The 27,208-nt window shown below is 40.3% G+C and overlaps 1 protein-coding gene across 3 annotated transcripts in view; it reads right to left on the bottom strand.

Annotated features, from left to right (window-relative positions):
• si:dkeyp-14d3.1 (transmembrane protein 132C) overlaps positions 1–27,208 on the bottom strand; it is a 191,348-nt gene that overhangs the window by 109,952 nt on the left and 54,188 nt on the right. The window contains exon 1 of one of the 3 annotated variants that reach the window (XM_054774341.1): positions 18,689–19,142. The exons of the other annotated variants lie outside the window; for them this stretch is intronic. The gene's annotated coding sequence lies outside the window, so the exon portion shown is untranslated. Of the gene's footprint in view, positions 1–18,688; positions 19,143–27,208 lie in introns of those variants that run through there. 3 annotated transcript variants of the gene reach the window in all.

The following is a 27,208-nucleotide window of genomic DNA, read 5'->3' as shown; positions in this document are numbered from 1 at the left end:
CTTCGGTTCAAAATGTTTTTATGCAGAACAAATGTCGGGGTGTTCTCCATACAACAAAGAGTTTGGTGACAGCAGGTCCTCTTTTGATGTACTGATAAATTTATTAAAAGATTATAGCAGTGCAAACCAAACACAGAAGATTAACCATGTACATTTGATTATTCAAGCTAACTTCCGGTTTGAAAAAAATCCAAATAAAATTTTAACAGCAAGACCTTAGGGTTTTGTGCCCTTGGAATGAGTAAAACACAATTCCCAACCATGTAAAATATAGTTTTTTTTGTTGCTGTATTTACAGTGTAACATTTTTAGTGCAACACATTCCCCATGGATTTTTTTGTAATGTGTTTCTTTCGAGTCCTTGACACTTGACTGTTGCTGAAAAATTGTTACTTGAAATATAATATACTGCTTTATTTTCTTCCCAATTAATTACTGCAAGAAAAATGTGGTTGCCTGTAGCTTGGAATAGAACAAAAGCCAGCGGCTGACTATTCACGACTTGAAATCCAAGTTGACCAATATGATTCTAATCAGTGACTAATTGGTTATTTGCAGCTATACTGCGTCACCTCTGAGAATGTGCTGGTTCCTTTTAGGACATCTCTTAATACTCAGTAAGGTATTAAGTTATTACTGCTCACCTGAGCCCTGCGGGGTTATTTACACCAGTCACACATCCCCTCACGTCTCCCTCGCCAAAGGGGTGCAGGAGTTGGTAAAAGATAAGCGGTGCATCACAGCAGACGCAACTGACAGGGCTTGAACAACACAAGGATTTAGCCTGCAAATGCAAAGCCATTGCTTATGGATACATAAACATGAAGGGATGGCACATGTGTAAACCCACAGATATTTGTTGACATCAACACTCACAGAGCAAAGTCAGCATAGGCTCATAGCCACAAACAGATTCAAACACACTGGCAACCAATACAACTAAATTTGCTATTTATTTGTGGAAGTCAGTGGATCATGTTTGTGTAACCCGCCTGTTACAGCCAGCCCAGCGCTGGGCTCAAAAACAGAACCTTCAGAGTGGAAGTCAAGAGTGCTAACCGCCGGGTTGAAAGTCTGGACAGTCAACCCAGCGTTCAGCAAGGCTCTTTAAGGGAGTGATGTTCACCAAAGCAAACTACCAAAAACATAACATAGCAAGCAAATACTGAAGTTGTTATTTTTTTTAACCAATTTGCACATTGAAAGGATCACTTCTTCTGTTTCTGTGTATGAAAAGAACTTGTAAGAAAATATCACATTTTGGTATCTTTCATGGCAGCACGGAACTGTTTACTGCAACCCTAAAATGTGTCTGGCCTTGCACATATGCTCCCCTCCATGTGAGCACATTTGTCCCTGTGCGTTTCTCCAGCGTCCAGCGTCCCGGAAAGGTGAAACATAATATTGCATTTGAAGTTTGTGTTGTACTAATCTACTGTATATCCATTCAAACTGCGACTGTCACCAAGTTTTTTTTTCATTTTCTTTTCTTTTTTTTGCTTATTTTCTGGATAATATGATAAACCTACAACATTTTATTTGTCTTTCCACTGCACCATTCATTCATCTGAATGAACACAAATCGTTCAGTGATGATTATCAATCAGTCAGTTACCTGATTGCTTCAATTGCTGGGTACAGTGCGTGTGCATCCGAGGAGCCTGCCTGCCTTACGCCCAAAGGGACGGGTACGTGCCTCTCCTGATGCATTCACAGCAACAGTTTGACCGAACAAAACTCTTAACATCACACATAAGTTCAGGGTCACTGCACTATACAACAAAATATATAACAAACCTTCATCGACAAATTTACTATTTGCACCCAGCCAGGAAGTAGACGCACTGGTTGTAGACACACGCTCGCAAACACACACGCGCAAAAACTCAGCTAAGGATAGTCTTCTTGGTGAAATACACATATCAATTAAAACTGTTACATTCTCCTTCAATTGATAAGGTCTTTTCAAATTAAAAATGTGCTTTATCTTTTTCACGGGTTTCAATGACATTTAGAAGTGTTGGGAAAACCCTGTGTTCCATGCTTTTCACACAGCCCCAAAAATGACATCATGATAAAGTCTGCCTCCTTAGTCAATGAATCACATAAGCCCGCCTTCCTTAAGTCTTCTTTATGCGCAGTGGGAGTGTCAGGAGTCTGGATGAGAGAATACGAATAAGGGAAACGTGCGTAACTCCAACAGCGTAGAAAAACACTTACGCACAAAAGGGAGAACCGGTCCCATTGTGTATTTATTACAATTTGATGATGGTGAGGCTCTGTGAAGTTTTTTTTTCACAGCTTACCATTTTCGGTGTTGTTGGGCTGACCAGGATGGCGACGTATAGTTCATGTAACACAGAGCTCGTGGATGGACCCTGCTTCAGATCCATGCAAGACTTAACACTGTGGTCTTCAAAGCATTGTTAGTTAGCACACGAGTAACACACTTCACTTTGATGTAAAACAATAGTTTCCCAAAGTTTATGCTGTGCCGCTTAATCCTCATTAGGGTCGTGGCGAATGCTGGAGCCTATCCCAGCTGACTTTGGACTTTGGTACACCCTCAACTGGCCGCCAGCCAATCGCAGTCCACAAAGTGCATTGATTAGAAAAAAATAGATCAGTAAAAAATCGGGTCGTATCGCTTATCATGGACACTACGCCATATTTCTGATTTTGAATTAGTGTCACTTTTGTTACGGTCTGAGTTTGAACGAAAAATAAGCAAATACTCTGAATTTCACAGTGGGTGTCAATGACAATGTCAGCTTATTTTCATATGGACTTCCTCAATTCACTTTTAGCTACATTGTGTGCAGAGTACGTTGTTTGCGTTTAACGTGGTGTAACGTTTTGTCGGTGTTTGGCCAAAGTACATGTTTTGGATGCGACACAATGCTTTTGGTGCACAATGAGGTGTTATACTTCGGAAATCACAGCAGCTGAAACTTAAGTTCCACCGTTTATTTCTTTCATTGTCTTTGCGACATACTTTTGCATGTCACAAAATGGCGATGCACAAACGGGCTGAAATTGACTTCAGATTGCGTTTTATACACAAGCGCCACAAAGAAAGTACTCAACACTGTTTCCCCTAGTTATTCAGTGTGTTTGCAGTATATTTTTATATGGTTATAGCTTCAAATCACTACAGTCTGTGCGTCATGCGCCTCGAAGTGACAGCACCCTCCCTGGTACCCCTTTCAGGAGCATCTCGCCGATTACTTCTTAGCATATCTACAGTCATGGAAAAAATGATTAGACCACCCTTGTTTCTTCAGTGTATTGATCCATTTTAATGCCTTGTACAGTTTAATTTAAGAGATGATATCTAGCAACTTCCATGGTTTTCTTGATAATACCCATAATCACTTGAGTTCTTACATGAATAGCTGTAACATTGTACTGCCATGAAATGTAACTTATCCAAACAAAGGTACCCTTTAATTGTATCAGGCATTAAAATGAACAAGAAACCAAAGAAACAAGGGTGGTTTAATATTTTTTTTCCATGACTGTACATGGGCTGGTTTACAAAAAAAAAAGTGGCCATTGCATCTTTCCATCTTGCAGTATATGGCCCTTGGTGGAAAACTTTTACACATTATCAGCCTTTAGTTGTGAGTACCTATACATTTTATATTTATTTTAACACCAAAGTGTGTTTGATAGGTGTGCGAGACTTATTGAAGAGCGACGAGGGTGCTGGAGATGTTATTGCCAATGTTGATCAGAAATTGGAGAAGAGTCTACAATATGTGTGTTTGTCAATGAATGCACAGATGAACAAAAACTGTGATGCCATTCAAAAGAATAAATCAAGCACACAACATTAAGCACAACAGCTGTGTTCTGCAGTGACACACAATGACTCGCATATTGATTCAGATTTACCCAGCTCCTTTTTTCTATTGCCCTTTTGTGGTACACAGCATTGAAGGAAATCAGTAAAATATTGTTGACTGTTCTAAACAAGCAGATATAAACCGGTCAAACACAATTGACTGTTTGGTGACCCCGCGGAATAATTTTCAAATAAGTTTTTTTCCATAATTCTTTTAAACTGTCCTAAAAGTAGAATTTAAAATCTTATGTTAGCTAATGATTTTTTTTAAAGTAACAGAATACAAGTGTTATGTCTGAAGATCTCAAGGGTAGGGGCAGAAAGTAGAGTATGACAGAGCTACCCTGAAATGAGAAAAAAAGCTTGGCAGTCGTAGACTCCAAGCGTGGAGTGCAAGACCACATCAGCAGGCATTAAATGAGTCAGTACAGTAGCTACTAAGCACTCAGAGAAGAGAGGCCCCCAGGCACTCTGGGACTCCTCTCCCAGGGCTGCTTCTTTGATGAAAATGAGCTGTCAGTCATCTGATGAACACAAGCTTCATCCATGACTCTATGACCTTTTCAGAAGAAGCAATGGGAGCACTAACCGCCCACCTTGGCGAGACATCAACACACTGAAAGATAAAACAATAACAACTCTGTGAGATGAGAGAGCAAAGAACTGACACAGGGCTGAGGTGTGCAAACGGCTGAAGTTATGCAAACTATGGTATCGCATGGTGGGACACATACAGCTCTTGTATCTAACTTTTTGCATGGTTTAAACTGCGTCAGTGGGCCTTAAATATTTATTTTGCATTAGGTAAAATGCATTAAATCCAGCTAGTGATGAGGGGATGCTTCTTCTAAAGCATGGGCCGCCTGTTCTTTCCGCTAAGTGGCTACGCTGGCACCTTGTTTGTAACCGCAAGTCAAATGAGATTTGAAAGAGACACCGGCTGCTAATGTAGAACCGTAACATTTCAAATCATGCACAACCACAGAGAGCTACTCACTGCTTGATGTAGCATGCAGAGTAAATACAACAGGCTATTAAGGACTCACATCACATCTACAGGACTGACACCTAAATTGCGAGAGTCCCTCTTCCGGCTGGCTCTTGTTTACATTATGAATTAGATGAAGACTTCTTGTTACTGCGACAAAAAATAACTAAACAGTCACAGAGTCCTCAATTGGGGGCCAAATCCAGAACTGCACTTTTGCTGCACTCCAATGCCTTGCTCAAGAGCGCACAGGCATTGCTATCAGTAACAGATCTTGAAATAGCTCCAAGGCAAGTCTTTACAGACTAAGCTACTGCCACGCCACTTGGTCTGTGTAGTGTTTCTGGCCTTTAATCATTGCTGAAAATAATCCCCTGTCTTATTTTTCAACTGCACACGTACAGTCATCGCCAAAAATATTGGCATGTCAAAGATGCCAATGTTTTTGGCCAAACCTGTATGGAATACAACCAAATCAGCCTAATGTATACAGCCATGGCCAGGACTGTACTAGTCAGTGCATCCAGTCAAGAAACAAATTACAGGTTCATAGCTCAGAAAATGCACTAATTAGTCACAGCACCACATGAGAATACCAGCTCTGATTTAGCGTACAATTTAAATAACATTTTTCAAGATTAAACCCTCTTAATGGACAACATACTCATTTCATGCTTGTTCAAATAACACACACAGAACAATGAACAACTCTGTGTCTGTCTCCTTTCTTCTGCACTGTATTCCCTGGCTGTGCAGGTACTGTTCACATGCTGAGACATTCAAGCACACTGTGCAAATTGCAAATGAGTGTTAGGCTTTCACACATCAGTGTAGTCACACTTCTTTTAGCATAATATTTTGTGTACCCCACTTTGAGAACCGAAGCTGTATAGTTTTTAAGAACAAAAAAAGCTGGGCACACCCAGGGTATACAAACAATCACAGTCATCAATCATGTTTTTAGAACGCAGGAGACAACAATGAGTACACAAGGAAAACCCACACAAGCATGGGAACAAAGATGGACAACAAAGAGAGGTCCACTCCTGAATTAAAATCCAGGACCATTGGGCTACGAGGCAGATATTCCACTATGCTGCTGAGGCATATTATTTTTATGAAATGATATTGCAGTAACATGAATACAACAGTATTTAGCAAGTACAGCATAAGTACAGTATAAGAAAAAAACTAAGCCTTTTCAAATAACCCATGAAATAGTACAAAAATTATTATACAATTTTATCATGAAAGGCCCACTGTGGTAGCCTCGTGACTAGAAGATTGTTGCTTTGACTCCAATTTTACCCTCAGTCCTAGCCCTCAAGTGTCCTTCAGCATGAGAATAATTCTAACTGTACATCATCAGTGTGTGAATGAGCCAATGAATTCGATTAGCTTGAAGGTAGAAAGGTACTTTACAGTACAATTGTCGCCCTTTTATTGTATTTGCCCTGTTATACTTAGTTGCCTGTAGATCCCAAATATGATTCAATTATCACTTTGTCCAGCCCCATCTATCCTCTTACCTGGATCTCTTCTGAAATCACTTTCCCTAGACTCCAAACCCCCCTTGGTTTACACTCAAACCCACCACGTTTCCAGTCAGCCCTGGCCCACTCCCAGCCTGCCTCACAGTGTAGAAATTGTAACTCATCTCAGATAGATAAAAAACATTTTTCTCATTGATTCTGTCTCTGTGCTTTTGGACTCTCTGCCTGCTGTGCCGAAAAGATGCGATGGAAACCAACAAAGGAAGACAGCTGCTGTTATTGTGATAATGTGGTCTTGGCGAAACAACCTGTGCAGACGTTTTTTGAACAAGATACAATAATGTCAGTATCTTTATAAAACACTGACTCCCAGCAGCAAGCTGGCCATTACAACATAACAAGCATTACTTTTCAATGAGGTGGTTGAGTTTTGATGACACCACAAACATGACTTTTGTTAAATGACCAAATCCCAGGGGATATCATTTCATTCTTTCTAATACAGTGCTTCTCCAAATAGTGGGGTCAAGGCCGACATTTGTATCAGTCTCTTCATGAAACTTTAGTGTAAATGAAACTTTTTATTATTAAGGGACAAAAATCCAAACCCACATGGCCCTGTGTGAAAAGGTGATTGCCCTCTAAACCTAATAACTGGTTGGGCCACCCTTAGCAGCAACAACTGCAATCAAGTGTTTGTGATAACTTGCAGTGAGAATTTTGGCCCACTTGTCTTTGCAGAATTGTTGTAATTCAGCCACATTGGAGGGTTTTTGAGTATGAAGCGCCTTTTTAAGGTCATGCCACAGTATTTCAATAGGATTCAGGTCAGGACTTTGACTAGGCCACTCCAGAGACTTCATTTTGTTTTTCTTCAGCCATTCAGTATTCTTTTGGATCATTGTCCTGCTGTAGAACCCAAGTTTGTTTCAGCTTGAGGTCACGAACAGATGACTGGACATTCTCCATCAGGATTGTTTGGGAAACAGCAGAATTCATGGTTCCATTTATCACAGCACGTCTTCCAGGTCCACACTACCACAGCCATATTTGTGCTTCACCTGCTGTCCAAATGTGCGGACGCAACTTCACCTCACGTCACGCCCTCTCCACGCCTTCAATTTGCCATTTGCCATGAATTCGGCATCCATATTTAATGACCCTTGATTGCATTTTGCTTGGTTCCTCTGAATCGTGGCTGCTGAGAAGCCAAAGACGAAGAAGCGGAACTTCACCAAAACAAATTTAGAAATTTTAGTTGGACAGCTGGAGGCGCATAAAAACATAATATTTGGAGGACAACGCAGTGCAAGTACCGTCCGCGTCTGTGGAACAGGTCGCGCCGTGGCAGAACTTCAGAAAAAGTAGCTGGATATCAAGGCACACAGTTCCATTTTTAGTCAGCGTGTTTCTACATTTTCCCTAATTGATACTACGTTTTAGATGAATATAAGCTATAATCTGTTCAATTTAAAGGACACAAAGACTTAAAAGGGGATAAAGTTATGTCAAAAATGAATTGCTGTAGTTCAGAGTTTAAAAACATTGAATGTAATAAGTTAAGATACTGTTTTTGCACACCTACAATGCTTGTTTATCTGATTGTTTAAGCCTTTTTCTTTCATGTGGAAAAAGTTGCAAATTATATTGATGTATTTGTAGGGATCCCCATTAGCTGTGCTCTAAAAATAGAATTAAAAATCATTTGATGATTAGTCAACTGTGGATAAAATCTAACAAATCAGATTATGAAAATCCTTAGTCAAAGACAGCCCTATTTCTCAATTCGGTGGGTGGAAACATTTTTGCAGTACTGCTGCTCTAATAGAAGTCAATACCTTTCCACTGCTGCATTTACAGTTAACTATTATTTGACCCAAAAGTACAGGACTGAGTTGATTATCACCACAAATCTAGGCAACCTTGGCCTGTGCATTTGACAGTTCATTAATTGTGTGCTCTGTCAGCTGCGATTGACAGGTGACAGAGCCTCTGACAGGCCAGGTGACAATGCATTGAAGTGGACAACAGAAGTTGTGTCCTTGTCCTGTGTACGTTGTCAAAGAGCTGAGGACGGCCCATAGACTCACCTGTCAGAACATACCCTGCAGCTCTCTCGACACAAAGCACTTTGTCATTCCACCAAGACAAGTGTCCTTCTGCCGAGGACGTAGAGACGTACACACTGACATACTGTACATCCTTGAGTGTGTTTCACCTGCACTGTATGATCTGATTTTGTACAACTAGTGTTAGTTGCAGGAATTATTTAACAGAGCTTCTTGGAAGCAAATGCACACTATCAAAAATCAGGGCTGTGTTAGATAGTGGTTAAAATTGACCTCCAACCTATTAAACTATTAAAGAGACAATCTTCACTAGGCAACCTTAAATAACTAGAAAAGCACTCGGAGAGTGCAGACCTCCGCCATGTGCCATAGTTCCCCCCATATTGTGAGTTACGCCATAAATATTAGTCCTACATTTATTTTATGCACATATTTAGATTGCTAATGTTAGCATGCTAGCAGTGCTAACATGCAAACATTAGCATGCTAACACATTGCATAATCATGGTACGTGTTCATATATATGTCTAGCTATGAAAACGGCTAAAAATGCTTTTATGCTAATGTTAGCATGCTAGCAGTGCTAACATGCAAACATTAGCAGGCTAACACATTGCATAATCGTGGTACGTGTTCGTTCATATATATGTCTAGCTATGAAAATGGCTAAAAATGCTATTATCCTAATGTTAGCATGCTAGCAATGCTAACATGCTAATGTTAGCATGCTAACATGTAGCAAAATAGTGCTAAGTGTTTGTATATGTGTCTAGCTATGAAAATGGCTAAAAATGCTAGTATACTAATGTTAAGATGCTAGCAATGCTAATGTGCTAGCGTTAACATGCCAACACCTACACCAACTGAATTTGTAAAAGATACCAACATCTGCATCTAAATTCGGTACAGCCTACTTACTACTACATTTACAGCTCATATTATATGTAAAATACTGCCAGCAGGCAATAAATCCACATTTTGTAGCAGAAGACCACACTGTTTGTGTGAGCCTGTACGGCATATAAGGCAAGGTAGTATTTTACTGCCATTTTTGGCAAATAAAAGTCACAGTAGGGCAGTGTGTTCCCTTGTTACTGAGAGGTGTTTGTGTGTTACCTCCCTTAAAGGCGATAGCTATACAGTGCCTGACAAAAGTGTTGTCACTTATCCAAGCTGTAGGAACAAAAACAACTTCACTTTTAGTTGCTCATTTGGATTCAGATACAGCTTATATGAAAGGCAAAAGCCTCTAGATTGTGCTTATTATAGCAAAATCAAGTCTTGTATCGTTCATTAAGTTTTATCATTTAATTAGGACAGAAAGGTCAGATTGTGCTTGGACAAAAGTCTTGTCAAAATAATGTATTGTAGAAATTATGTTTTCCTTTGAAAGCACAAACATGCTATAAAAATAGAACATAAAGTTCAGGGTGCCTTGGGAAGAAGAATTAATATTGTGTATGACTTCCATGAGCTTGGAGGATTCCATCCACACGTCTCAGCAATGACTCAAATAACTAATTGATAAAATCATCTGGAATAGCAAGGAAAGCAGTCTTCCACGGCTCCCAGACTTCATCAAGATTCTTTGGTTTCATCTTCCGAGCCTCCTCCTTCATCTAACCCCGAACATGCTCAATCATGTTCATGTCTGGTGTCTACGCCGGCCAATCCTGGAGCGTCTTGACCTTCTTCACTATCAGAAACTTTGATGTGGAGGCTAAAATATGAGAAGGAGCACTTTCCTGCTGAAGATACCGATGAGATGTGCATTGCAGTAGTCCAGCCTGGAGGAGACAAAGGCGTGGACGAGCATTTCTGCATCTGCCCGGGTGAGTAGTGGACGAAGTTTGGCAATGTTCCTGAGGTGGTAGAAGGAGGTCTTAAAGCGATATTTGATGTGATACAGGTGACAGTGGAAGTTAGCTGAAGAAAATTAAGATTCATCCACGCCTCTATCTCCTGCAGACAGGTGGTCAGTGTGGGGCACCACAGGTGACATTGTGGGTGTGTGACCTTGCTTTGCCCAGGGCGATGTGCTCAGTCCTGTCGGTGAGATATGAGGCAAACCAGCTATGTACGGTGCCAGACAGTCCAGGTTTATTTCAGACGGTGAAGGAGGATGTTATGGTCGACTGTGTCGAAGGCATCTGTTGGGTTCAGGAGGATGAGTAGGGATGGGGAACTGGTATCTGATGCCATCAGGAGGTCAGTGGTGACCCTGACCAAAGCTGTTTCTGTTGTATGGCCAGGGCGGAAACAAGACTGAAATTTCTCAAAAAGGTTGTTTTGTTTGAGGTGATCCTGAAGTTGTACTGCAACTGTTTTGAAAGATTGGAAATGTGCCTGCAGTGGGAGAGAACAACTGGATCCAGGGTGGGTTTTTTCAGTAGTGGTCAGTTTTTAATGCAGATAGAATGTGGCCGGCCAGGAGGGAGTGGTTTATGATCTGAGTGGTAAAGGGAGAGAACTTCACAAGGGCTGAGGGGAAAGGGTCCAGAGCACAGGTGGTCGGCTTCATTTTGCTGATGACCTCCTCCACATCCTTCTGTGTGACATCACAGAAAGAGTGGAGAGGCTGGACAGTGTCAGATGGTGGGTCGTCAGTTTGGGGAAGCAGGCCAAAGAGGTATGGATGAATGTTAGCGACTTTTTTGTCAAAAAAAGGTGATATGCATATTGCACCTCTCATCTGTTTCACTAACAATGTGTATTTATTAGGTCTGTCTTCGACTAAGGATTTTCATAATCGAATCTGAATCATTCGATTGTGTCTCCTGTTTTGTTTTGGGTTTTTTTAAAGCAGAGCTAAGAGCAGAGCTAATGACGATCCCAACAAATAAACAGACTAAACAGATCTTGTGTGCCTTTTTCCACCTCAAAGGAACAAACTAAAACACTCAGATAAACAAATAAGCATGGTAGGTGTGCAACAACAGTACCTTAATTTAAAAGCAAGACAAAGGAAACCAAAGCACAGTCGCTGTCAGCACACATCAGAAAATAAATAACAATCAGTTAGCAGCCTCATTTCTCGCATTAAAATTCGCTGTCAGGATATACTGTAACATGACGTTGGCGTAACAGCCTTACCTGTTTGAAATGATAGACTGTTGGTAGTTGTGGCATCATTTGTAAGAAGCTGCTGACACAAGTTGCACTTCACTTTCTGGAGTCATATTTAACCTTTTTAAAATACTTTGACTCTTTGGATGATTTTTTTTGCAGCCACTATGAGCCAATAAGTTTGTCGATGTTGATGGTCTTCTTAACATTCAAAGCTAGCGCCCGCTTCAGCCACTCTGGGTTGTACCACTTGAAGCGGGTCGTTTTTATTAATGCATGGTAAGTATAGGTCTTCTGTTAAACACACGTTATTTTTAATTCTTTATTAACACAAATTAGGCTGTTTTTGTATAAAAACTAGGCTATTTATAACAAAAACAATGATATTATGTGTAATTTTAAAAAATGTGTGCAAATTTTACGTGTTCTTGGCATAAATTGAGCATTTTCAAGCACAAAAATGTCTACATGAACAGAAATAGAACTGTAGCAGAAGATGCATTTAATGACATGCTACGTAGTATTCTACACTGGTCACTAGGGGTCAATAATGTTACTGTAGCAACGGCTGTATTATGTAGTTCTGAGCTGCTGTTTAGAGTGTGGGCTATAGGGTGCAGTGACATTCTGCACGCTGGGTTCGAGCTAACTTCTACGAAGTAAGTCTGTAGAACAGGGGTCACCAACGTTTTTCCTTGTGAGAGCTACTTTTACAAAATGAAAATGGCCAAGAGCTGCTCATTTTTGTAACATTTATTTTCAGAGCTTATTTTAAACCCAAACAAAGCGAATACTCACATTTTGTATTTCAGAATGCATTTCTTTCTACTGTTCTTTCATTATTAACTGAAAACCTGAATGAAAAGCAGGCTTGAGGGCACCTCATGTGGTCGTGGGGGGCTACCTGATGCCCGCGGGCACCACGTTGGTGACCCCTGCTGTAGAAGAAGAGAACTAGGAAGTGTTGAACAGTTGATGCTGTGTTTTGAGCACTTGCACTTGCAGGAAGACATAAAAAGGCTGACTAATTTACAGACATCCTGGCGTTGTGTCATTCAGCCACCTTTACATTACTTTGATGTGACCGTGCCGCTTCAGGAAGTACACTGTCCAAAAAAACAACAAAAAAAACTCTCCCAATGCTAACATGTGTCTATGTTATATTTTATTTCTGTCTAATATGTCTTATTCTGGGGCCGCACGGTGGTCTAGTGGTTAGCACGTTGGCCAACACAGTAACAGCTTGGAGATCGGGAAGACCTGGGTTCGATTCTCCCCTGGGCATTTCTGTGTGGAGTTTGCATGTTCTCCCCGTGTGCGCGTGGGTTCCGGCTTCCTCCCACGTTCCAAAAACATGCAGGTGAGGTTAATTGACGACTCTAAATTGTCCATAGGTATGAATGTGAGAGTGAATGGTTGTTTGTCTATATGTGCCCTGCGATTGGCTGGCGACCAGTCCAGGGTGTACCTCGCCTGTCGCCTGAAGTCAGCTGGGATAGGCTCCAGCATGCCCCCGCGACCCTAATGAGGAAGAAGCGGTATAGAAAATGGATGGATGTCTTATTCTGTTATTATGTCTACTATATCGGGTAATATGACTGTAAAGGTGACGGCATAGTTGGCATTTGTTTCTATGTCCCTTAGAAGTTTCAACTGAACCAGATGCTTTCTATAGCCATCTACAAATTTCTGGCAGCTTCTGGTTTCGTGGCACCGACGGGACTTTTAAACATGTTCAGTAAGGTTCTGGCTTTGGGAATGTCGTTCCAAAAGATCTACATTTTGATTTTCAAAACCCTTAAGTCCACAAACAGAAAGTATAAAATATTGTCTGCTTATGTGAGAACTTCTACCTCTGGTCGTTTTGTGCTTCTTTCTTCCTCTACATTACAGTGAATGGAACATTTCACCACCTACCTTTGCTATTGTTCTGGAGTGAGAAAATAGCACAGCTGAACTTATGAGCAGCTTTAAACCCTATACAACACTGAAGGCACGTTGGTGTTGTGCCATCAACTTGCCTGAATCTGTGAGTTTTCGAATAACAAGTGAGACAAAATGAAACCAAACATGAGTCTTAAAATAACTTTTGAGGCTGACTTTTTACTCAATCTGTACAGTATTAATTATAAAATATTTGAAATATTTATTTTTAATATTTTAGATTTTCAGTAGAAGAAACAACTCACAAAGATCCGATGCATTGGATGTCATCAGCAATCGACAATAACGTTACAATAATAACATAGATTATGCCAAATTCTAAATGTAAAGCAATGGATTTCATTAATTGATCGTCACCAATAAGTTATTGCCTAATCTATATAAATTACTCTGAAATTGTGTGATTAATTACCTTTATTAATGTTTGATTTTATTGTATTTGTATCCTTTTTATTTACCTTTTTATTGCCCCCTCCATTTTATTTAATCCTTATTTGTCATATTTATCTATCCATTCTCTAGTCTTCTCTTTTTCATTATAAAATTGTGACAAACCACACAACGTGAACAAACTTTTAAGTGTGAATGAATTACCAGTAACAAACACGGAGAAGGAGTATGGTTAAATAAGCTCAGCTTGTTCCCACTGCTTTTCGGACATGTTGAATTGTGCAAATGTAACCATGTGATGTTCCTTAACTTGTGAAGCATGTCTGACACCATAAACCACACCATACCATTAATAAAAATACTTTCAGGTGGATTTTTCCCTGTGATTGTGATTGACAACCAGTCCAAAGTGTACCATGACTCTAACCCAAAGTAAGGTGTAATAGGCTCCAGCTGCCCTCTGACCTTGGATAAGTATTTGAAAATGAACAAATGAATGAATGAACAGAGTGGATATGAAGCAATCTGTAGGCCATAGTGTTTTAAGTCTTGTTACGGAACCCCTGAAAAGTCACCAGCAAGTCACATTTTGATCGACTTCATGGAAACTTACGGTTTTAATTTCCTTACTCCAAGACATCACTTTGGGCATTACGATTAGTCATTAACAGAAAATCACAAAGAAGATCCAAGACGCTACAGAAATTACTTGAGAATTCCCCCCGAATTGCTCCAAGAGGTGGTGGAAAAGTTAACCCATGTGAATGAGACACACAAAGGCAAGCAAACTACTTCGCAAAATTGCATACCACTGCGGGGACAAAGTGCGTGCAAGTGTAAACCAGACTTTAGCCTGGAAAGAGGGGCTGGGCTTGGAGCTAATTGGCCAAGCTAAAGCTTTGCACTGCAGGTCAAGTCTGATTTTTTTTTTGCTCAAATGTGACTTGTATCTTATATTTTCATGTCAGAGTGAACAGTACAGTTCCAACATTTTTTAATGTGATCCATGCCCTGTTCGTATGTATATATACAGTAAATCCGATATGTATCTAACGCTACTGCAGTCTGAACGGTTGGTCGCAGATATCTGACCTATACGTCATGGTAGGTATGCTTTGCCGAGACTTAGGGAAAAGTATACGTATAGACATAAGTTCTTCTTGTCATCCGAAAATGATGTTTAAAATCTGTCAATGACACGGGTCATCCACCCATACGCTCCTCTGAACAGATGTAGCAGCAAATTCCCCACGAGCTGCCAGAACTCAAATTCTTGCCCCCTTTCTTAATCTATCTTGCAAAATAATTTGGTTGAGCAACTCCGGTTGCACAAAATCCTTGAAATTGCCACAAACGCACCAAGGACAGCACAAATGGAGCCATGTTTACGTCTCTAAACACACAGCAATGCGTGTGACGTTTTGTTGTGTGCACATGTGCATCACTTCTCTGCCCTGCAGTAGTTGTTGCTGTAGTAGTACTTTAGTAGTCGTAGTAATAGCCGTAAAACTGACAAGTTGCATGCTTTGAGGAAGAAAAGCAACACAATGTATTGGAAGCAGTGCAGCCAAGAAACACGCTACATAAAATGCAAATCATACAATAACTCATACATTAATAAGTAGTCAGTGCATGGATGCTTAACAGTTTACTAGTGTTCTAGCAGTTTTTAGTAGAACAACTTTCTTCATTCTTCATTTAGACCAGGGGTGTCCAAAGTGTGGTTTGGGGGCCATTGGCGACCAACGGTTCGTTTTTTTATTGGGCCACAGCACGTGGTAGAAATAAAATTACAAAAAAATAACTCCAGCAAAAATGTAGAAAATAGACCTAAAGGCACTGCGTAAAGAGGAAAAGCTTGAGTGTTGATACTGTAAACAAACAATAACACAAAGCTTTGTCTGCCATGCTGTACGTTTTGTTTAACCTTTTCACAAAAAATAAAAAAAATGTCAAAAGTGGCCCCCGAATCCTATGACTTTTCAGTATGTGGCCCTCGGTGCAAAAAGTTTGGAAACCCCTGATTTAGAAGGTGATAATATTCTGTTTGGATGCAGTCACAATCTCTACGACTTTGAACAGGACAGGCAGTTTTTCAAAGAAAAATGGATGATGAGCTAAATTCACAGAACAGCAGTTTACGCTTAAGTTGAAATCTGATCGCGGCTTTTAGAGTACTCGTTTCATTTCTATCTACACAGCTAATGTTCCAGGCATACCTATTCTGATTAATGTTGCCAATTTTGAAAAGCATATCACCTGAGGGTTTGGTAAAGCACTCCTTGCAGAGAGGTGATCAAAAAAAATCCATAATCTCTTTTCTTTGCCTTCAAGGTGACATCTGTTTTAAAAGAACTCTTATCTGCTCTGATATAAAAGGACGTTCTAAAGCCATATTACTGGCTTTTGTTGCATGCGTGCACGCAAGTGTGCACGTGTGTGTGTGTAAAGGACTGGAGCTCAGCGTTTTCCGCTTCACATAGAAAAAGCAGAGGCAATGACTAAGTGAAAAGGTTCATCTGAAACCTACACACTGGAAAAAAAAGCTGAATATTCACACTTTTGAAAAAAAAAAAAAGAATACCTTTTCTAAATAGTCTGATCTTCTTATCTAAGCTTTTGTCCTAATTGTGATAGTCTCCAAGCATGATCTGCTTTCTTTGTTACTGTCAGTTATTTCATCCAACTTTCGTCCCTGTTTGTGTTAAAGATAGTCAAATAAAAGCATTGCATTTTTATTTTGGAGAATTTATCTAGCTCACAGGATGTGCATTTTCCCATTTTTTCAGAGTGCAGAACAGGTAGGCTCATCTTGGCCTCTGCAGTGTAGTTAAGCAGGGGCAGGCAGTCCTTTTCCCTGTGCCCAGCCGCAGTCAGCTGATGTCCCCACCTGGACCCTCACATTAGCATGGGACAGCTATGTCCCAGTATCAGCAGGAAGTGTGATGGATGACAGGTGGAGGGAGAGGAAGCAGGTCCCCTCGGAGCATGTCAGGCTTGTTCCCATTACCCATTAGTTTTCCATTTAGCCCTACTCTAGGTGAGCCACCATCATCACGCCCTCGCACGTGACTATCTGGTCAATGATGAATCCCGAAGCTTGCTGCTGCAGGGTAGGCCTGCAATCTCCGGGAATAAGGCCAACATGGTTCACCTCCCTCGGTCCATAGCCACTCAGACTCACCACTTTTATCTGCTTTGCCTTGCCCAATTTCAGATGACGCAAATTGCTACTTGGAAAGTCATCGTATTATTCATGTCTGCCTAACCTGGATACATACTGTGGAAGACCGAAAAAAGCAGTGGCAGATGGTGCATTTGGTACCTGGGTCTTCAGTGGGGCATAACCGACTTAATCCACCTCTTAATACCACCACTATCACAGTTATACGCTCCATCAATAATATACAAAACCACTATATTACAAGGCATGGCATTACACAGAAAGAAGCATTTCTCGTATTGGGGTTGAACACCATTATTACAAAAGCACAAAACTCGGTTGACGCTTTATCTTCAAACACATGGATGTCGACCCTGTAAAATTTGAGGCTCGGCCAATGTAACATGTGTCAGACAACTCCAAATATCTCCACTACAACATAATCTGGAGCAGTTTAGAATTAATATTTATCTAATATCATTACAAGAACTTAAAAACCATCAGAGTATGCACCGTAGAGGCTGAAAGCCAGCTCTCATAAGCACTGGTCTGGAAGTGGCGAACAACTTTACTAGACTGACACAAGCTAGCTAGCTTCGGGGTTTGCAGACCTTTCTTTATGATGTCTAGCTGTTCTGGAAAAGTCTGCCTTGAAAACTGATTTGTAGTGATTGTAGTGAAAACTGATTTGACACCACGTCAATTCCTCCTCCTTCTCTGTCAGCTATTGTGGGTGTTATTGTGTGCAAATCACTACAGACTATTCAGCTTGACAAATGTAGCTTTGCTTTTCTCTCTGACCGACCAATCAGAGGATGAAAAAATGCTGAAGTTATTGTGGACCTGATAGCTGGCCCTGTAAAGCGAATCTAAAATCTGATTAGTTAAAGAAAAAGCGCCTTTGCTAACAGTATGCTAAGTGACATCTGCCAACATTACTGATTTTGAAGGTCCTGGGAAGATTATATTGACATGTCAACACATAGAAGCTGAAATCTGGGCAAAAAAAAATCTAACATACACATGCACATACTGAGTGCAGTGCAGCCAAGAGACACGCTACAAACTAAGATGACTGTTGTGAATAAATGAATACAATTTCATGGAACAAATACTAGAATTTAAGTTGTAAATATAGATCAGTGCTTCTGATCGTGTTTAGGCCAGCAGGCAAGGCTTTGCTGGCCCCTGAATGCCACTGGTAAAAGGTTAAACTGTAGTGAAACAAAAGAAACTTACATTAAGCTGCAGGGAAACATGGGAACAGACACATGTTGTTATGGAGACACATCTAGGTTATATGCTGGACCTAATTTGCTGTTCTGGTCTCACCTCTTCTAACGGCACAGCTGTCGCTACCCACATATCTGACCATTTACTATCTCTCTCCATCTCTCCATAATAAAACTCCACGCCTCATCTCATTCCAGAACATCCAGGACATTAACTTGGATTGTCTCTCATCCTGTATTGAGAATATTTCAATCCTCCATTGGGTTTCTCCACCCCAATGAACTGTTTGCCCTCAAAACAATCATCTTAACTCCATCCTCAATTACCTTACTCCAGTGATAACTCGCCATTTTTTTCCACACAAACTGGCCCGTGGTTTACTCCGGAACTCCAGACTCAAAAAGCCAAAGGTAGACAACTAAAGCGCCTCAGCAACGATATAAAACTCACATCTCACTGCACAAGGACTCCATTGCTCAAGCGAAATCAGCCTACCTCTGTGGACTGATCTGTTCCAACGCACAAAACAATAAAATTCTGTTTTCACTTTTCAAAAAAATTCTTCAGCTCCCTGTGGGGTAGCCTCCCGACGTCCCCCACAAGTTGAACTTTCCCGTCTTCCTCATCTGTGAGCCGCTCTTCAGCTTCCAGATTCCTGCGACATCTCAGACCTCAGCTGTAGCTCTAAACCCTCTACATGTCAGCTCGATCTCCTCAGCACAGCTCTGGCCAAATCCTGCCTCCTCTCTCTGCCCCCTTCTCATCTCTCTCATGTCATCCACTCCTCACTGGCCACTGGAACTGTTTCCTCTTCAAAACTGCAGCTGTCACTGTGATACTCAAAAAACACGTTTAGACCCTGTCACGACCTGGCTTCAAGACAGCGACAACAACAAAGGAGAATGTGTTGTGTTTTACATGAAGCAGATTCAGAACTTGTTGAAACAAATGTGAACAGAAATTTGATCCTTTATCTGTTTGGATAATTTTTGGCATTTCAATTGTGTCAATGCCTTCACAACAGACTTGACAGTGATTGAGCGAAGATTGTCCGGAGATGGATACCTCATCGACAGTCATCAAATATTGGCTACCAGACTTGGAACAAGGCCGTGGAACCACACACTTGATTATCAGGTGCTCAAAAGGTTGTGTAGTGGCAGGGATGGGTGACAAAGGAACAGGTTTGACAATCTGATTGGTCTTCCCTGTGTTTTGGCAAATGTGACATGTGTTAATACAATGACACATCATGTTTCAAACGAGGCCAAAAAAAATATCGCAAAACATAATTAAATATTTTTTGCACACCCATATGCCCTGAATGATCATGAGGTTTCTCAGAAACAACAACTTGAAAGATGGGTTTGCCAACAAAATCTTTACCATACGGTAGCGATTTCTTTATTAGTAGTCCACCTCCTAGCATATATCCACATGCAGCATTTTTGCATTCTCATCAGTAAGAAAATCAGCTTGCTCAACGTGGAATCCAATCGGTATATTCACAAGTTCATCAGTTTGGGGATGTTCACATAATGTTTCAGGTTCTAAATGGGCAATAGATCTTGTTACAGCACATGCTGTGGAAACACTCGGAAGATCTTTACCGCTGTCTACCACAGACAGAGGAGAACTGGCAACCACTGGAGATAGTGGACTGTCAGATCACACACTACTTCTTAAAATCACATGAATGCCATTAAGAGGCAGCGCAGGGTGCAGCCCCATTGTAACTTCACCATTTACCAAGCCACAAGACAAATGTAATTTATGAACGGGCACAGGCACCACAGACAATTCCATACCTTTCATTTGTATATAATATCCAAAATGAGTAAAGTTTGAAAACGGTAACGCTGAGCCAACAATGTAAGATTCGGCTGAAGCCGTACCTCTCAAGATCTTAACGGGTACAGTGACATCTCTACCTACAAGCGACTCATAACCATCTGACACAAAATAATCGACAGTGGAGATACCTTGCTGGAGATAACATACAGTATGTATATTATCCTTAACAGCAGTAACACAAAGAGCTGGTTTTACATTAAGAGTACCACTCTTATTGTTTCTAGTAGAGTCAAACTTCCAATGTCCTTTGCTTTTACAAAAGTTACATACTTTGTTTGGGTCAAAAGGAGCTGTCGTATGCATACCTTGGTCAGCCTTACCTTGACGTACATTTTTGTGTAAAAAACCTCCACTCTGTTGTGTCAGTAGATATTTACTGGCCAATAGTGCAGCCTCAGCGGCAGTCGTCACTTTATGTTCCATGATGTACACAGCAATGTGGGCAGGGAGAGTTTGTAAATTGCTCTAATACAAATTAAATCACAAAGTTCCTGAAATGTATCAGTTTTTAGGGATGTACACCATCGACAAAAATGATTAGTTAAGTCCACAGCAAACTCGATGTATGATTGTTTAGTTTTCCACCATGTATGAAATCGCTGTCTGTAACCTTCAGGAACCAGTTTGAATGCATGCAAAAGAGATTTTTTAACAATAGAATAGACTCTATTTTCAGCCAACGACAGTGCAGAATATGCCTCCTGTGCTTTGCCCATTTGTACACATTGCAGCAACAACAAGCGACTGTCATCTGACCATTTTCTCATCTCAGCAATACGCTCACACAAAAAGAAAAATGGTCAGGTTCATGTTGACTAAACTGTGGAACTAAACGTAAATTACAGTTATTTGTCCCACTAACTGCCTAACCAAAAGCTAATTAAACTCCTCCCTGGTCTTCAAGTGCTTCGTGGTGGGTATTTATGCACTTTAGCCCGTATATTCCGTTGAGCAACCAAACAAGTTGACGACTCACCTGCAGTATCGGATGTGCTCCCGAGAAACTGCTTCAGCCACGTTCACACCGCACTATTACACCCTAACGCAGGCAAAATAACAGTGATAATGCACAGTGTGAATGAACACTTACTTGTACTCTACTCTGCTTCAATTAAAAAAAACATCCAAAAACAACATAGCACATGGCCAACATACAATTCCATTAATCCACCAGTTCCATTTACAAACAATGTAGCATATGGAAACATAGCACATGGCCAACAAACATTTCCGCCTAAAAAAAAAGCTCTCACAAGAATCAATCCAAAAATGGATGAGCCCCCATTTGTTATGACATGGCTCTAAGGCAGCGACAAGGAGGGAGAACAGACCTGGCCAAGCACTGCCACACATTTATTAACAACAAATGAGTATGATATAGGGTTTCATCAAAAGGCCAAGCTCTGTTTGTCTGTCTCCCCCTGTGTGTGAGATCAGGCTAAGGCTTTTAAACAGCAATAAAACAGCCCTCCTCAAGTTCACCAATGACCTCCTCATGGAAGCGGATTCCGGCCTACTTACCAGATTCATCCTCCTCGATCTGAGTGCAGCCTTCAACACAATCTCTCACACCATCCTCCTCAACAGACTATTCTCCATCAGCATCAGCCACCCTCCCAAGCTGGTTTCATTCTTACATCTCAGGCCGCACTCAGTTCATCCAGCACAAGTCACACAGATCCTTGTCCTCCCCTGTTACTTGAGGCATGCATCAAGGGCTCTGTCCTGGGACCCCTCCTTTTCATCATCTACCTCCTCTTGACAACATCTGCCATAAATAAAACATCCATTTCCATTGCTTCACGGGTGACACCCAGGTTTGCCTCTCAAGCAAACCACATTTTTCCCAAGAACAAGGGAAAAGGAGCCGCATAAACCCCTGTTTATTGATGATACTGAGGTGGAGAGGGTGAAAACCTTCAAGTTCCTTGGCAGGTACATCAGCGAGGACCTCACCTGGTCTCACAACACCCAACAAATTATCAAGAAGTCCCAAAGGAGACTGTACTTCCTGAGGAGACTGAGGAAATTTGGCATGTCCACCACAATCCTGAGTTGCTTCTACAGATGCACTATCAAAAGTGTCCTTACCGCCTCCATCACTGTTTGGTATGGTAACTGTACAACACGTGATAGGAAGGCACTCCAGCGGGTGATCAAGACCTCACAGAACATTGTTGGGGCAGCCCTCCCCTCACTGCAAGACATTTATAAATCTCGAGTCCTACGAAGAACACACAACCTCATCAAGAACAGCACACATCCACAACACTCATTATTCACACTCCTACCGTCAGGCAGACGCTACAGGAGTTTGAAGTCCAGGACCACAAGGCTGGCAAACAGCTTTTACCCACAGGCCATCAGGCTTCTCAACGAAGCACTCACACACGCCGCACGCAACACACGCACACACTCATAGCACTTTATTTATTTATTTATTTATTTATCTGTATTAATGTCTTTTCTGTTGTTGTTGCTTAATTTGTTAGTATTTATGTTTCTGATGTTCTTATTCATTTTCTTGCGTTTTTCTTTCTTTTTTTGGGAGAATGAACAGAACAAGAATTTCATTGCATAGCAGAACTACCTGTTTTACTGTGCATATGACAATAAAACTCTTGAATCTTGAATTCGATCGACCCTCAAAATCTAATCTTGGCTCACCTCAAATTTTCTCAAACTCAACTGTGAAAAAACAAATTATTCTTGCTGGTTCTAAATCCACACTATCCAAAGTTGACAATTTCTCCCTCAACAACACAACAGTCTCCCTCTCCCCTCAGGTTAAGAGTCCGGGTTTCATCCTCAATAGTTTGCTATCATTCCAAACCCACATCCATAACATCTAACACCGGTCTGCATATTTCCATCAACACAACATCAAAAGCCTATGCCCCTCCGTCACCCCTCTTACTACTTTGCTTATTGTTCATACCCTGGTCACCTCCTGTAATTATTATTGTAAATCTCTCATCATTGGTCTCCCTCACAAATTCCTACATAAGCTTCAAAAGGCCCAAAACTCAGCCACCCGCATCATACCCCATCCTGCTCCACGTCAAATCCAGAATATAATTCAAAATCCCTTTATATACATTCAAGGCCATCCACAAGCTCTTCCCCTGCTACCTCTCTGATCTCCTCAACATTTTCACTTCCTCCCGCTCCCTCAGATCCTCCTCCTCCATCCACTTCACCATCCCATCTGCTCGTCTCAGCACCATGGATTGCAGAGTTTTCAGCTGCTCTGCTCCCAAACTTTGGAACACCCTCCCACCGGATATCCGTATCATAAACTCTTTTCAAATCCAGACTCAAAACCCACTTACTCTCTGTAATTTACTGTGCCATTTTATTTTTATCATATTTTATTATTTTATTGATGATTATTTTATGTTGTGCACTGCTTTATTTGTTTTCTATGTACAGTGTCCTTGGGTTCTTTGAAAGGTGCTTACATATATAATGCATTTTTATTAGGGTTGAGATTTTAGAATTAATTTTAAGAAGAGTACAATGAAAAAATATGACTGGACAAAAAAACTTTTTTATTTAACCAAGTCACAAAACAATGCGGGTGCCTTTTGAAATGTTTATTGTCCACAAATTGATGCTAAATGATTATTATCCACATTTTGTGAGACCAAATAAACCACTGTTATGATAATATTTAATAATAATAAATGCAATAATAATGCAATGTTTCCTTTAATATGCCATCTTTCACGCTGTAAAGTTGTGGAATTGGCATTTGTGACATTTATTATCTCACAGGCAATTCGTACTGTCTGTCAAACATTTGCAGCATTTCTTGAAATGCTGGCCTTTCAGTAGGCGTGTCAGCATTGATAGTTCCAGCATGTAGTTGAATAATGCCAGCTCACTGTTTTTGTCTATTCTGCTTTTCTTTGTCTATTTATGCCACGGCTGTCCAGTTATCCTTTGATATTTATAACTAAAAAAACAATATTTATTGAAAAATATATTAGACATATATTTAAAGGCTTTGCGTCTTTAGTGATTAGTATCAACATTTTATCTTTTTGTAATTTTGCTATTTTTTCACCTTTGCTGGGTTTTTGTTTATTTTATTTCTGCAAAGAGCCACGTTCCACACATGGCTCCTGCCCAGAAGGCGAGGTGTTGCCAGGCAACGGAGGAGCGTGTCCAAGCTCTGCCTTCTGGGCCCTCTAGCTGGTCAGGGGCTGGGTTGCATTGTGGAGAGGTAGCTTATGTAGCTTTCAAACCTGTGCTGCACTGTGGTCAAGATCCACTCCCGCTCGCCTGTGCAACGGATACTTCATCTTTGTTAAAGTTCCAAGTGCGCAAAATGAGAAACATGGGCTGGATGAGAAGTACAAATGTGAGTATGTTTAAAAATGAAAAATTCATAGTACGTACTGATCTGCAGTCATTGCTTGATGAAATCATGAAGCTACTGCATATTCAATTACTATGAGGTACAATATTTTCCTTAGATTGCTTGTTAAAATAAGATTCCAAAGTGCCAGGATGTAAGTGCAAGCCAAACATTACATTACTCTCCCCAAACTTCCTGGCATAAAATCTAATCCTTAAGTAGTTTCACTTTCTATCTCCCTATTCCTTTTATGAGAACAGGGTTGCCTTAGGTTAATAACAGTTTCTTCCACAGATTACTACAGGAAGAGGAGGAAGAAATGTAAAGAAGGGGGCTGCAATTTGATAATGCAGAAATGTGTCCTATTTCTATCTATAGAGGAGCAGGTGGATATTAAAATGATTTATCAAAATAGCACACTTGGCAAAAATTAATCCGTGGTATTTCTGTCACACAGATTTGTTTTTGGCAGCCATTTTATTTTTAGTCTTAGTCTTTTGAACAAAAATGCTTCTTGTTTTAGTCACATTTAGCTTTATCCATCCATTCATTTTCTATACCGCTTGTCCTCATTAGGGTCGCGGGGGCATGCTGGAGCCTATCCCAGCTGACTTCGGGCGACAGGCGGGGCACACCCTGGACTGGTCGCCAGCCAATTGTAGGGCACAAATACTGTAGACAAACAACCATTCACACTCACATTCATACATACGGACAATTTAGAGACGCCAATGAACCTAACATGCATGTTTTTGGAATGTGGGAAAAAACCGGAGTACCCAGAGAAAATCCACGCATGCACGGGGAGAACATGCAAACTCCACACAGAAATGCCTTTACATTTAAAGGCATTTAAAGGTAATACATTGAAAGGCAAATGTTTTTACACATATACATATACATATATATATATATGGTGTGACTCACAATATTTCAAGAGAGTTTTATTGTCATGTGCATAGTAAAACAGCAGTTATACCATGCAATGAAAATCTTATTCTGTTCATTCTCCCAAGAAAAGAAAGAAAACACAAGAAAGAATAAGAACATAAGAAACATAAATACCAATAAATTAAGCAACAACAACAGAAGAGACATTAATACAATACAATATATATATATATAATGTATGTATATGTTGTTGTTTTATTTATTATAAACTTTTTTAAAATTATAAATATATGGACAGCCCTGACGTAAATAGACAAAGACAAGAAGATGAGAAAAACTATGAGCTGTATTATTACTGTCATTATTATACAGTATATTAACATAACAGTGGTTTATTTGGTCTCCAAAAATATTGACAATAATATCTTTGAGAGTGAGTTTGTGGGGCAATAAACATTTTAAAATGCACCTGCATTGTTTTGTGACTTGGTTAAATAAAAAAAGTTTGTCCAGTCATATTTTTTTATTGTACTTTTCTTAAAATTAATGTTAAAATCTCATGTCGTCTCGTGGACCCAATCTCGTCTCATCTTGTAAATTGGGTGTCTTGTGACACCCCTAGTCCTTACCTAATCTCATTTCAAATTTGACAACAATTTTGTATTTCTAAAGTTAGAATTAGGTGTTCCAAAGGTGTCCATTTGGAGACACTTGGTCACACTTGGTCAAAGCCTTCACTAACTTGAAGCAAACACTGCTCTGTGGATTCCTGACAATATATCTTGTTTTTCGTTTGTCCACATCCACCTTTTCCTCTTCACCGTTACGCACCACATCCTTGCTTTAACAACAAAAGCCCACCCATCAACCAGAATCTGTTTTCACAATTTTATTGGCTAATCAATGCATCAGTCATTATTAAGGTTGGATGTAACCGGCTTGAGCTATGTGCGTTAGAGGAGGGGTTGGTACATTTTTGCACAAAGAAGTTGACCACATAACAAATTTTAACAATTAAAAACTCCCCTTGACATTGATATGGTAATGCGAGAGTCACAATATTATACAGGTCGTTACTGCTATTGTGTTTTCTATTATCATTTATCATTTTGAAGGCTCTCATCCTCGAAGTTGGTACTGTACTTTGTATCGTTTTTTAAAATATAAGTATTAAAATTGAACTTATTTACCTTAATTGATCATCATTCATGGTTCCATTCATCTCTGGAAGCCATGTTTATATGACATTGTTTAATAGAGTAGCTGCACAATCCTCATTCACTACCTCTTACTACCTTGTGACATGGACAAGGACACTACTGTAGAAGGGAAGCTCTCCCTGAATAGAGACATAATGGAGTTCTGCCTGTAACCACTGATTTGATGGGGGGGTTTGAGGTTGTGATCACAGAGGTCGTCGTCCTGTCTGTGAAGAGCTGTATGGTTAGTAAGGTTCTGGATCTTTGAATGCAGTCAGACGGCGCTACACCAGCTGACACACAAAGCAGGGATGAGCGCAGAAAGCCAACAATTGAAGTGGTTTCAACCAGGATTTTGAGGTCATCGGAATCACCACGGAGATTATGTGTTAAGTGATTCACTGGTGAGGAAAACTGTGGGCCAAAGAATTGTAACTCCTGGATTATGAGAAGATAGAGGCAAACAATCACTTCTAAATACCACAATGGTCATGCCACAGAGGGATCATTTTTCAAAACTGTGCAACAAAGAGCAAAATCGAGTGGATCCCCAAACATTTGCCATTGAGCATTCAAATTTGTTGATTTTTTTAATCCAATGTTTTTTTCTCTGAAAAAAGGTGTTTTTTCCAACACATCTCATTCACAATTCGAAGTTGATAATAATTTACCTAATAATACAGCATACATGTACCACCGTTAGAAAAT

This window comes from Dunckerocampus dactyliophorus, chromosome 4, assembly GCF_027744805.1.
Source record: "Dunckerocampus dactyliophorus isolate RoL2022-P2 chromosome 4, RoL_Ddac_1.1, whole genome shotgun sequence".
Classification (NCBI taxonomy): domain Eukaryota; kingdom Metazoa; phylum Chordata; class Actinopteri; order Syngnathiformes; family Syngnathidae; genus Dunckerocampus; species Dunckerocampus dactyliophorus.
Note: the sequence above shows the minus strand (reverse complement) of the source record. Positions and strands in the feature narration are given on the sequence as shown.